Source organism: Amphiura filiformis, chromosome 14 (genome assembly GCF_039555335.1).
Source record: "Amphiura filiformis chromosome 14, Afil_fr2py, whole genome shotgun sequence".
Taxonomy (NCBI): domain Eukaryota; kingdom Metazoa; phylum Echinodermata; class Ophiuroidea; order Amphilepidida; family Amphiuridae; genus Amphiura; species Amphiura filiformis.
The window spans coordinates 46,202,920-46,215,328 of record NC_092641.1 but is presented as its reverse complement, the minus strand read 5'-3'; the positions used below and the strand labels follow the sequence as shown (position 1 = coordinate 46,215,328).

Genomic DNA, 12,409 nt, shown 5'->3' with positions numbered 1-12,409 from the left:
CGTCAACCGTCTGGATTGACGACTGAGAAAACTATGTGGAAAAAAAGTGACGGATTTTGCTACAGCATTCCTGTGGCATAGAGCGTGCGCAGTTGTGTCCAAATTGACCTTTTGACCGAGTTTGTTGTTTTTAGAAGTTCAGAGCGCGATCTTGTCACAGCGGCGCGGTAGAGCGACGCGGTACATGGGCGCCGCTAGTCAGTCGCGCTACGGCGCATAACCAAAGTCGCATTGAAAAGTTTTCAGAAGTCATGTCATGATTTGGGCTGTAAGATAATCAGTCGTCACTACGAAGCATGACAGTACATGCGAAGTGTAGACGGCTGATTGGAATTAGTCTAGTAAGCTATACCATGTGTACCATTCCTAGTAAGAATATAGTATATGTTGCATGGCTGATACTGTCTTCTTACTTGGGCGACAGGTGATCCCATTGTAATGCTGGTTTCATACTTTCCTGCCGCTTGCCGCTTTGCTGCTCTGAAGATGATTTTACTTCACTCGCACCAGAAACACTAGCGTTGACCAGCGGCAAGCCGATATATCGATCACTCCACTGCTTTGCCACGGCGGCAGCACCGCTGGGAGTTGAATTCAAATCAACTCGGAGCAGTGCCGCTCTGACGATGAGAACAAAATACAATTTTGGAGCGCTGCTGAGCAGCAAGAGTGGCTTTCAGAGTCATGCCACTGCCGCTCAGCGGTGTGCCGCTCCACTTGCAGACAAGTGCAAGCGGCATGATGAAGCGTCACGCCGCTCAGCAGCAAGCGGCAGAAAGTATGAAACCAGCATAAAAATACAATATAGACAGGTAAGGCACCACATCTAATTTGGTCCTATAGCACTTTCGGTGTCCGGTTAGGTACCGATGACTCTTTCTATCATACTCTGGTGATGTAATAAATTGTATCAAGCATAATGATTAACATTATCATTTTTGATTTAAATAAAAAACGAAAGCACTGTGCAAATGTTCAGAGTACAATAGAAGAGCCATCAGTACCTATTGGGAGCACTATAGGACCAAATTCGATGTTGTGGCTAAATAGCATAGAACATGCTGCTTTTTAATTTGGGAAGTAGATATTTGTGTATGCTGCATTCATTATAAGAACATGGATCAAGTATGCATTGGTAAGTCCTATAATCAACCCATCGTAATTCCTAAACCTGTTGCAACTCTTCCATACAATTTACATGGTTATGAGGGGTTATACAATGGTTAAAGGCTTATGATGTGTTGTAAAAGTTAGTGGAATCCATGCCATGCGCAGCCAGCACAGATATGAACTTGTTGCAAGTATTATAAGAGAAGCATCAGCCAGTAAGTTTGTTACACTGCTCTAGTATTCAACTACCATGAATCCGATGGGCTACTTATGTAACAAACATATATTGGAGCTTTAAAAAGTGAGCTGTTGTAAACTGCTTATCCACAAAAATAGCCTGTTAAGTAAAATTTCAACGTTTTAGGGGCCTGAGCTTTCGATCCTAGCAGGATCTTTATCAAAGGCAGATAAAGATCCTGCTAGGATCGAAAGCTCAGGCCCCTAAAACTTTGAAACATATATTGGAGACATAAAAAACAATGAGAACAGCTTGTGCATAGTGATTTCTGCAAGTCAGTGGGGTCATTTCACTGGGTGCTTCAAATTGTAAGAACTCACTGAAAGATGCTACATAGATGTGTGTGTGAACAGGTGCCTGGACTTGTTGATTTCACTAATAATTGCACTTGACCAAGAGTACTATAATTACATTCAATTTGTGGAACTCAAGCCCTATAATGCTGTGGAAAAACATACAAACAAGAACTGACTTCATCAGCCTAAGTAGGGCCCCAATAGTGACGCTAGATGTTGAATCAAATAAAAAAAGGAAAAAGATTGCTTTCCATAATTCCACATGCCATTTGCTAAGCCACTCCTTAAAGATGCACATATGGTGCTATTCCAATTGAAATCCATACCCCCTATGGAAGACATGACTTTAATCTTCCACACAGGGAGTGCTAAGCCACTCTTAAAGATGCACATATTGGGCAATTCCAGTTGAAATCCATACACCCCATATGGAAGACATGACCTTAATCTTCCACACAGGGAGTGTGAACCTGAATGGGTGATTCCATTTAAAATTTACACCCCTGTGTAAAAGATCATGTTTTCCACAGGGGTGTATGGCTTTCAGATGGAATAGCCCATTTTATCGTAGTCTAGACAATCAGTAAGTGAATGCTCTTTGGGGCAGTGGCCAAGCAAGCGATGTTGCATCAGTTGGCTTACACGTGGTAGCACATTACATTGAGGATCAGATAAACACTTGCATAGGATGTCATATAGGTTCAGTAGGCTTGGGTAGGAAGACGTTTGGAGATATAAAAAATGTGAATAGTGATGATATGAACCAATATTTGGCATGATTTATGTCTTGTCATCCAAATAGAGCTCATGGTGTCCTAAAAATAAGGTTTTTTTTGTGTGTAGAAAATTGCAAGGTTTCTTACCATGACCATCTTTTTGCCAGAAATGGTGCATTGTGGGAAAATTTTGATCAGAGTTGCCAAAATGTGATTTGATAGCCCAATTGGGTGACTTAAATTGATTTTTGACCATATCCTATTCAATAATAACCAATTTTTTACATAAAATCTAAATTTCACACTCTGTCATTGCAAGATTTTGTCACTCATTGTCCCATCTTAGAAATCAATAGTTCAAGAATTGTGTAAGGGATCAAATCAAAACTCGACCGCCGGTTGCCCGCCGGTTCCGGGCAGTTCCGTCCGGTTGACAGAGGTCATTTGTATATGAATATTCAAGAATGCATGAGTAGCAACCGCCGGTTGGTTTAAGCACATAACCGGAGAGATTAACAAAATGTCGATATGTTTATTTCGCGATCACAATAGCGCATACTTGAAATTTCACGGTCACAATAGCCCATACTTGAAAGTATTACACGATGATCGATTTTCTTAGTCTTATGTCTATTGGCTTGTCACCAAAGCAAATTAATTTTGGAAATGATTTCTTGTTTATGGTTAAAATTGCTTGAATATATCACCATTGTTTAGATCAGTTAATTTCAGTTCAGAACAGTGTTTCAATGACTTCTATAGGTTAAGTAATTTAGAAGTTGTGAATTTATTATTTTATGAATCACATAGGCCTGTATTGGTGATGGACATATTTATATACGTCATTAGTTTAAATCTGCCTCCAGAAGGCTCTCATTTTTGAGATTCGTGTTCAAGTTCGAGATTTAAAAAAGGAATTTTCAAGGGGACTTTTCGCAGATCTACTCACAGAATGGCATTACCGAGAGTCTCAGCCGAGATAGAAGCGTCGGCGTCAATAAAATTACGATTCCGTCTATTTCGGCAACAACAATTTTATGATCCCACCACCGACACACCCCTAAACAGGCTAAAAATGTATTGAATCTATTTGAAGAAAACAAACACACTACCTGTGGTCATCTTATGACTCCCTACATTTTGGTCATCAAAGTTTTTATGACCCCCCATTTGTCTTTGCAAACATTTATGACCCCTCTCCTTCCGGTATACTTGGGACACCTACCCTCCCCCTCCGAAAAATGATAGCCCAAAATGGGGTTGATTTTCGGTCTAAAATAGACCGAAAGAAAGATTTTGTCACTACATTTCTGACGACTGAGTATGAGAGGGGAATGACTTGCCACCCTGCGTCCTGGCTAATCTCCATTGGTGTTGATGAAGGGCTCGGTGGTGAGGGGTGATGGGATTCGTATATATTTGGTCGATCTTGCAAAATCATTAGTTCTTCTGGCACATCACCTCAACGAGCCTGGCCAGCATCATTGTAGGCCAAATATAGCGGCCTAATATGGCCTATATTACGAAGTTAGTGTAGTTTTTATCCCCCTCTCTCTCATGTGATGTGACACATGTGACACATCACATGTGTCATGTGATGTGACAAATCTCATACCCTTTTCCACCTCTCCACATCCTCCCTCTCCGTCTTCCTCTCACCCTCTCGCTTCCCCTTCTTTGGTCATCTTATGACCCTACTCTTTCTTTCTTTCTTTCTTTCTTTGATTCTCTTTTGCTTTCTTTATTTCGATTATAAACACAGTTTATGAAAAATGTATTACCCTTGCGTTTTAAAACATGCAGAATTGCGTGATCGCGATTATCCCCTCGGAAATGAAACTTGTAAAATAGGTTTTGTCTAACTTGTCACGATGTAATATAATTAGAAATAAATAGACCAAGTCTCTGCTTATATTTTATCAAAACAAAATGCTTAAAGTAGCTACATTGATTGAGAAGAACTCCGAGAAGGAAAATCGATTATTCATATTCCCGTTCCTATTGTACACAATTTGAAAAGAAACCACTTGAAATCACTCCACCTATTCACTCGATGATACCAACCGCCATATGAACCAGGGTGTGACGACTGACCTCATTACTGTGTATAATTTAGAACCGGACGGAACCGCCCGGAACCGGCGGGCAACCGGCGGTCGAGTTTTGATTTGACCCCTAACCCCCTTTTATTTAGTTTTCTCTGAATTTTGCTGAATTTTTGCAATCCTGTATAGACAAATACAATTCCACACATTCCTACACCTCAGTGACAGCCATTGTGGGATTTTTAAACTGCATGTGTTCCGTCACCCGTGTGACAAAAGGATGCTGAAGGTTTACAATGCAATACAATATAAAGATTGATTTTGAAGCAGCGCTTTTACACCCAATTGGGCAGTTACAACAGCAATTTGGTGCGGATGGCCCCCAGTAATGGCGGAATGAATTCTGACTATCACTTGGCTTGTCGGATTAGTGTATATGCAGTAGCCGAATAATGAATTTAGGTCAGGGATTGACCAGAACACTAGGATCAACAACATGCTCATCTATCAGGGCACAGTTCTTTAACCCCTATACATTTGTACATTCATTGAATGACCAATGAAAATTTGGGTACAAAAATTCATACTCTGCAAATAGAGGTCAAATTTTGCACTATGATTGTTTAATTGAGGTTATTGAACTATGCCATTGGGATGAGGCCATTGTGGTCCATAGTGGAAGACCCCCTTTATTATGACACACATTTCCTCCATTCAATCAGTATGCTCAATGAAGCAAGAGGTCTAGACGATAACTGACAGACAGACACACGGACAGACAGATAGACATCCTGGATCAACACAAAATGACTGCAAGCAATGCCGGCCTGTGCCATCGTACCAATTAATAACCAGGTTTTTTTTAAACAATGGTTAGCATTGTTATTGCAAACGCTTATCATCATGAGTGCAAGGTGTTTGTTGAGTGAACAGTCCAGCTACCTGCAAAGCAAAAGGGAATCAGCAAGAATATTGCTCCTCCTGTGATAGATAACAGACTTGACATGACGAGCAAAATCAGTCTTCATTTGTAATTTCAGAGTTCAATGACCTGATAGGTTAATAGTTGACCTCATGTTGGAGAGTTTTTGTACTAAATCGTATCCAAAGTTCATTCTTTGAGTGTACATGTATATTGGTTACGGTTCCATGTACCGGCACTCTATACCCATGGATGGGCACCCAGTGCAACTAGCCATGCTTATCTTAATTAAGGATTCCATATGAATTTAAAACTAGAGTGAATTGGAACAGTCAGGGTTGAATACTCCACTCTTTTCAAAACTGACTGATTGATTGAAACAGTAAACCACTTTGTCCTCTTTGAAAGATATAATTCTTCTCCTAAGGACATGGTACACCCATGGTTCATGTACCATAATTCCAAATGAAACATTGTATGGCTATATATTTGTTGAATGTTTGTCATTTGAAGTTTTAGCTGGCACTTTGTTATACAACATCAATGTCTAGGCGTTGTGCCTGTGCATATTGCACTATAAATCCCTACGCTTTGGTGTGCTTCATCTGTCAAGTTTGAAAACTTTATTTAAAGCTAAATTTATGCATGCTTTGAAAGCAATAAAAAGATGATTTAAAAATGGAATTTCTCTTGTTGTTAAACCCTCGTTGAAAGTTGGCATAACGCCCGTATATGTTATATATGTTTATGTAAACAAACCAGTGATTGACACATGTCACCCTCTGGTTGTTAAGTTATGTTTAGATACAACTTAATAATCTTATAACACTAGAAAGGAAATTGTTCACATGCTTAAGTCAAAACTCAGGAAGTCTTCAGTTTGTGAAGAAACTTAGCTCGCGGGCTAGCTATTGGCTAGGTCTCAATTTGGACCAGAAGTCGTTAATCAGGGACGGTTATATGGTTTATGTGAGGGTGTTGGCCAAATGGTATTAGGGGGAGATGAGAAACTGGCAAGGTGGGAAATTGGTTGAGCAGTATGTGACGAAAATCCAAGGGCATTCATGTGTATTTCTTTAAAGGTGTTTAAGAATCGGATAAGGGGTGGATTTTACTAACAATTGTAACGCTAAGTTCTTTAACCCAGTGTAAGTTTAAACCAAGCGTAACTCCGACATAGGATTTATATTTTAGAGTTATCATGGTTTTGACTCTATGATGGCTTAAAGGACTTGCAATGAGTTGCAAAGTTCTGTTATATAAAATCGACCCCTGCTTCGGTGCTTCCACAAAACCTGGAACATGCTAGCAAATATGCTTTTGAGGTAAAGGCTTTCAAAGGATTTTTACTCCCAATGAAAGTTATTTCAACTGAGGTTATATTAGGAAAAGCTTGTTGTATTAAATTTTTGGAAACTTGGTAGAAATGATCAGCACTATTTACTAAATTTTAATTTCAAAGGTTATCAATAATGGATCATTCATCAGGGTCAAATTGGCAAAGAATGTATGAATTTTATATATTGGACAGTGTGTTGTTTTCATTTTAGACAACAAAACCTGTGTATTACCCATAAGGTTATTATGATAGCAAGAGAAACTTGTGGTTGAGCATTTCAGTGGGTTGGGAATATTATAAACCACCTTGTGTTCAAAATTCTTGGAATTTCGCATATAATTTGTGTATGTGCCCCCAATAGGCTATTCCAAAGGAAATTCACACCCCCATGAAAGACATGTTCTTAATTTTCCATACAGGGGTGTAGATTTTAAATGAGTCAACCCATTCAGGTAACCCCATTTGAAATTCACACTCCCTGTGTTGAAGATTAAGGTTATATATTCCATAGGGGGTATGGATTTTAACCGGAATATTCCACTGAAAGCAAGCAACTCTTGTGGGTTGAGAACCTCAGTACCACCTTTTATCATAATTCAAGGAATTGTGCATGTTTTGTGTATGTGTCCCAATCATAGGTTAACTACCTAAGAAAGAAGGCGGTGATTTATATGGAAGTTGATCATATATTGAAAATCATCACCCACATGTACCATTTTAAGCTTTTGTAATATACACCAAAACATGATTGTTTACTACTCTCTCCGCAAAAACATCTGCTGCTGTGTTAAGTGAAATCAATCGGAGCATTTATGTAGCCTACACCCATTTATGCTCTTTGGCGTTGCATTACATGTAGTAGTCCACCAAGTGAATGCCATAAACAGTGTAGGGTCGATCTTCACTGCTTCAAGCTCATATGCTTGTACACACCTTACATAGAGAATGAATATGTTTATTTCTTGACTATCGACACAATAAAACTATAAAGAAATACCATAGTGCAAAAGTGGTTAAAATTTATTTAGTTAATAGAGAAATGCATAATTCACCATGGTGAAATATCTAAAAATTTGCATTGAATGAGTTATAAACCTGCATTTTCAAAATGCTGGTCTCAATATCATCACAAAATTCCCTTGAATGGTGACTATACTAGTGGATGAGAGTGGAGTTATCGCACTTTTATAAAAAAAATAGATTTAATAGCAGGCTAGATTGAAGACTATTTCGTTCAGGTGAGACAAACATGCAGCATCAAACCAATCACTATGGACCACAATAGCCTCATCCCAATGGCATAGTTCAATAACCTCAATAAAGCAATCATAGTGCAAAATTTGACCTCAAGTTCCAGAGTATGAGTTTTTGTACCCAAATTTTCAAAGGTCATTCAATGAATGTACAAATGTATAGGAGTTGAAGAACTGTGCCCTAATAGATGAGCATGTTATGGATCCCAGTGAATACCGTACTGTAGAAAGTGTGGGAGCAGGGAGCACTGCTCCTAGTAATTGACTATCAACATTGAGGACATGATGTCATGTTGTAGAAAAATATACAGAATTTGACAAAAACAGGAATTGACTATCAGAATTGGGGACATGATGCCTGTTGTAGAAATATATTCAAAATTTTACCAAAACCGAGACCCAAAATTACCCTACTTAACGTTGTGGATTTGAAATGATTTCTTTTCATGTTGAAGATCAGTTCATTTTGGAAATTTTTATATTTTTGAAGAAATTTTGAAAAAGCACACCTTCTCTAAGCCAGTTTCTTTGATGTGATTTTACATGAAATTAGGATTAGGGTTAGGCATAGGCTTAGGCTTTGGATTAGGGTTAGGATTAGGCTTAGGGTTAGGGTTAAAGTTTGTATAGCTAACATGAAATAATTACATGAAGGATCAAAAAGTTGTAACTCAAATTGAAGAGCTTGATAATGCTATCTGAATTTGCTGTGCATCCCTGTACCCACTGATGATGCACATCAGGAAAATTTTCTTGTTACCCTCCTCTCCTTGACAAACTGACTTGTGATTATATGTGACGTGATCAAACAAAATAAGCCGGAAATATTGATTTGAAGATATAGCCAAATAAAGGAAATATTTCCTTTTGTTTCCTGTTGTTTTGGAAACTGTTCATATTTTTGAACTAGTTGTCCAATTTCAATGGGGTTTGCTGCAAAACATAGCTTTGCAAATGCTTGTTACAATCCAATAAGAAACTGAAATATGTATATGACCGACTTCAGACTGATTTTGCTTGATCACACCACAGAAGCCCCTGTTTGGATAAATCAGACAAGTGCTTCATTTAGGCCTTATACAGGTTCAGTTCAGTTCATATATATTCACATAATACCGTACTGACGCCAGTATAGTCCCACCTTCGAGTAAAGTCCCACCCCAAATTTTCGAAAAATTTCAGAAATTAAAAAAAAAAAAAAAAAAAATTTGTTTTGAAATTCGAGTATAGTCCCACCCCTCAATTTTGAAAAATGTTCACCCAAAAACGGGGTGGGACTATACTCGCGTCAGTACGGTAATATCACATCTTCACATGAATACAGTTTTTGAACGAAATGATAAAGTTACAATGTTTGCCAATATGATAGAAGATTGTTTTCGTTCAGGAAACTTAGCTCATATACCTTGTTGCTGAGGAAGAAATCAATTTCTACATCTGTGGTTGTTCGTAATCCTTTTCTTTAAAAATCTATGATTTCAGCCACTGGGTACGTGTCATGTGACCCACCATTATCCTGACAGTGTGGACAGTAAAGTGGCAGTTTTATTTCAAGACAACGTTCCCTAATGGCATACAAAGTCAATAGAAATCTAGGAAAAATATCCGAGATGTACTTTTTTAAAGTGCTTTTTGTTTATTGATTTTGAAAGCCAAATATGGTCCCATAAATCATGTTAAACAAAAGAATCCTGTGAGTGTTAATATATATATATATATATTTAAAACAATGAAAAATGTTTTGCAAAAGAAACCTGAAAATAAAGAAATCTTTTAAAGTTTGACATTATTTCTGCTTTAACTATGTTTGCAAAACTTTTTGTGTGTGCTAAAAGGGGATTTTTATATTTTGTTTGGTAGTAAAATACTAATATGTGATGCGATCAAGCAAAATCAGTCGGAACTCAGTATTTCCTTTGTGTGGCTATACATGTATCTCAGAATCAATATTTCCGAGTTCTGACTGATTTTGCTTGATCGCATCACATATTAGTAAATTAGCCATTTTCTAAACCAGTTCACTCAAATAAGTAACCCATGCATGGAGCTAGACGAGAACCTAAAAATGTTACCCCCATAGCCACCCATGCCCATACACCCCTTCCCACTATAAAAGACACCCATCTACCCCCCCCCCCCCCCCGAGGTCTAAGAACTATTTTAAAGCAACATTATATGATTTTTACACAATTATAATGCACTTTATAATGAACAGACATACCCTACTTAACACACTTTTATAGAACTATAGCATCCTCAAATTGTAGTCAACTTTGGACATTCTGTCTCTGGTGCCTTGTTGAAATAGGAAAACAAACAATTTGCAGCAAAACATAGTCCTTATCATATTCATAAGAATGTAAAATTATGCAGTATTTGCCGTTGTCAACATGAGTGTCAGGATAAATTAGCCGATTGTGTTAAAGAAGAAAGCGCACTTTTCAGAGAATTGCATGCACCTTATTATGTGGCTTAGAGATTTCAAAATATAGTTAGCGTATGTTGTAGGAAATGTATATTTTTGGGGAAACAATAAATATAATTTGTGGGATTTCATCAAAAATTATGTAGGCTTCCAAGACTTGCAATATTTCAGGACTCTGTGGCATGAGAATGAACAACATGCACAATCTGTAACCTTTTATACATGGACTAGCTCTTGATCAGAGCCCTTGCAGTACCTTAGAAGATCCAGTGATCCCTGAGTAAAATAAACCCAAGCAAGTGACTAGTAAAGAAAACGTAAGGCCAATCCCTGCCTGGTTAGATCATTCTGTAAAAAATTAATACCACTCCTAGTACAGAGCTTGCCGAAGGCAAGGTACACTATCACTAGGCAAGCTATATAACTATATAAGTCACCAACCAGCACTTCCCTGTCATCAACAAGTAAGACCACTATGCAGTATTACTGTCTACCCACAGATATTGGTCTACCCCACCCACCAACCGCTCAAGTCCACTCACCGAGGCGCAGCTTACTATGTGTCAGAGGGCATATGGCATGGTTTTTTTTTTTTTTTCTTTCAATTGGATGGAAAATAGGTCGGCTTTGGAGCAAAGCTAACATGGACAAGTGTTCTGTTTTTGTCACTTGCATGAAAAACAAAATTCTGATGTTTCAGAAAACAGATTTCATGGAGAACCCAAAATAGTATGGTGTAAGAAAAATGTTTGTGTTATGAACATAGTGTGACTCTGGGAATAACACTTGCGACTTTGAACCTTATTACTAATGTACAGGGTGCATCAAAATGATTGGTGCCCATCAGTCCTCTAATATTGACTGACAAGACTGCTTCCTCGCAAATGCAACATTGGATCCTCTTGAAGTAGTCAGTATTTATAGTTTTATGGCCATTGCTAACATGTACCATCAACGCAGGTGTATCTAACATTACGTTTCACTTTGACAGCGTTGCCCATAATCACTGCAAACTGCCGTGGTACCAATCATTTTGATATAGTCTGTATACGAGTCGAGCTGTTATCTTTGTGTCCCATTGCTTCTAACTGAAAAATAAGAAAACAAAATGATAATTGGATATGATATGTTGAAGATGCTGTTAACATGTGGATGAGGAACGTCTGAGATGAAGTCAGGGTTGCCAATATTTTAGCCCAAGTTGTGGGTCAAAGCACCGAAAAGTCCCACAATTTCTCTTTTCATCATTGGTTTCTATGGGTTAAATATAAACTGAATGTAGTGGGGGCTAGTGTTGACATGTCACCTAATATTTATGTCAACACTGATTTATAAGGGGCAGAAAATTGTCAATAGTTGCCAGGATATGCTTTAAAATCACCCAATTGGGCTAGTAAAGCATGGGTTGGGTATGCAGGGATGGAGCTGGGAGCTGCGGGATATACTTTAAAAATCACCCAATTGGGCTAGTAAATCGTGAGTTGGGTATGCGTGGATGGAGCTGGGAGCTGTGGGATGACGAGATCGTGATTTTATCTAGAGCAAGTTGTTAAGCAATCTTCTTGTGATGCGCTCATGCATATTTCAACAAGTCTGTTATTATTGCAAGTCTAATCCAATTCTTTGGTGAAAATAGTTTGCAACATTATAATTTCATATCAATGAATGTATCACTATGGGCCACAATGGCCTCATCCCAATGACACAGTTTAATAACCTCAATTAAACAATCATAGTGCAAAATTTGACCTCAAGTTACAGAGTATGAGTTTTGATACCCACATTTTCAAAAGTCATTCAATAAATGTACAAATGTATTGGGGTTAAAGAACTGTGCCCCTGGTAGATGAACATGTTGTGGATCCTAGTACATGTAGAAATTACGGCACAATTTGATCCATTTGTTGCAAACATTGATTGATTGATTGATTGGTTGAAAATAGTTGACACATTTGTACTAATTAAACAATTGAAACGTATGCCCTATCAACGTTGGAAAGGTGAGTGGAACAGGCATGCAATGGGCTATTCCAATTGAAATCCACACTACCTCTGTGGAAGATTT

At 38.1% G+C, this 12,409-nt stretch overlaps 1 protein-coding gene across 1 annotated transcript in view; it reads left to right on the top strand.

The window, feature by feature from the left end:
- The window catches only part of LOC140169457 (amyloid-beta precursor protein-like), a 220,614-nt gene that overhangs the window by 166,362 nt on the left and 41,843 nt on the right, over positions 1 to 12,409 (top strand).